This window comes from Poecilia reticulata, linkage group LG18 (genome assembly GCF_000633615.1).
Source record: "Poecilia reticulata strain Guanapo linkage group LG18, Guppy_female_1.0+MT, whole genome shotgun sequence".
NCBI lineage: Eukaryota > Metazoa > Chordata > Actinopteri > Cyprinodontiformes > Poeciliidae > Poecilia > Poecilia reticulata.
In genome coordinates this window covers 20,699,546-20,701,186 of record NC_024348.1, presented here as the reverse complement: position 1 = coordinate 20,701,186, position 1,641 = coordinate 20,699,546, and the positions used below count along the sequence as shown (strand labels likewise).

Sequence of the window (1,641 nt, the reverse complement as noted above, 5' to 3'; positions counted from 1 at the left end):
AGGCGTTTCTCCCCCCCCCAAAAAAAAAAATTACTCTTTAAAATTTCCCTGTTTATGGTCCCCCACATTAATGAGATGGGATTTACGCCCTTGCATTAGCTGTATGTAATAAAACGAGACTCAAGTTAAAATTCAAAGCGGAACTAAAAGTCGCCTACAGTTTCTTCAGTACAGCCACAGTGAAACACACGGAGATAAAACAGAGCCGATAGTGGCGTTAGCTTTTCTTTTCTTTTTTTTTCTTTGAAGGTAGTTTTGGGTTTGGTGTTTTTATATAAATATTTGAGCGTTTGTAGTAAACTGTTATCAGTTTAGAGAGTTGATCAACTTCCTGTGAGAAAATGTATTAACTCTAAGAGTTTCTTTCAACTCTTTTTCAGAATTTAAAGAAATCAACATGAAGTCCGATGAAAAGATGGAGGATCAGCGCAGACTGCTGGGTTTCAGCCGGATACCGAAGATCATCTTACACCGGATAGGTACGAAACAGCTTCACAATTTACTCATGAAAAAGGTTAAAGAGAGCTGAAGAAGGGGAAAGAAAAATAACTGGGGCGACTCGGTGTCCCACTGAAAGTTTTTATGTTTTTTTTAATTAAACATTTTTTGAAAAATTGTACAGAGTCATTTGGCATGTATGTACAAGAAGATGTCAAATCTTAGAGGTTTAATCAGGCTAATCATTGTTTGTTTATTTATTATAGATTTTTTATACACAAGACAGTGATAGCAAAACGTGTTTCAGACAGAATGGATCAGGAGAGGAAAACTACAGAACCTGAAGAACCAGGCACCAGTGTGTCTTCATCCCTCAATCATCTCCTGAGACTGAAAAATAATAGAAATGGCAACTTAAAGAACAAATCTTACTAATAAATTAATAGAGTAAATAAATATCGCGAAGGGAAATTGTTAATTTTTTTCTGCATTAAAGTTTGTTAGGGCTTTCAGTGTAGGAAAAATGTTGATATCTTTTATAAATACGATGTTCTGTGGTCAATATTATTTCCCCATTATTTTATTAATGTAGGTTGCTTGTTTGGATAACCTTCATTCTTATCAGGCTGTAAAAATGAAGTAAAACATGGTAACAAAATGCCTCAGACCTGCAGCCTACCGGTGGTTCCAGACAGGTGGAAGTGGCTCTTTGGCTCACTTATATATTAAATGATGAAATATTGCTCTGTTTATTGTTTCATTCTTTTTTAATTGCCCTCCAGGCAGCAATTTATTTTCACACATGCACATTTATTATTGTTGATACTTTAATTAGGTTGTGCAAGTTTATGTTTCTATCAGTTAAATTAGTCCCGATGTCACAAAAGCCCTCAAGACTCCAAATTTGTCTTTCAAGTTAATTTAGATTTACAGTCTTAATTTAGACTGAAATCATCCTGTTGTCCACCACAATGGACATGCTGTGCAGCGTTTCCCCCAGTGTATTTTAAACCTGGCGGTTTAATTGGCCAGCTTTTTAGGCTGGCCAATTAAACTTCTCCATTCTGCCATATTTCACTAAATCTAACACAGAAACTGTTAGAGGTGCCCCCCGAGGGACACGGTCGAACGCCTTCTCCAAGTCCACAAAACACATGTAGACTGGTTGGGCGAACTCCCATGCACCCTCCAGGACCCCGCTGA

At 37.1% G+C, this 1,641-nt stretch overlaps 1 long non-coding RNA gene across 1 annotated transcript; it reads left to right on the top strand.

The window, feature by feature from the left end:
• Window positions 1–173: 173 nt before the first annotated feature.
• Window positions 174–1,180, top strand: LOC108167194 (uncharacterized). The gene is made up of 3 exons (XR_001777555.1): window positions 174–249; window positions 381–479; window positions 705–1,180. It is a non-coding gene; the product is annotated as an uncharacterized LOC108167194 (long non-coding RNA).
• Window positions 1,181–1,641: the final 461 nt, after the last annotated feature.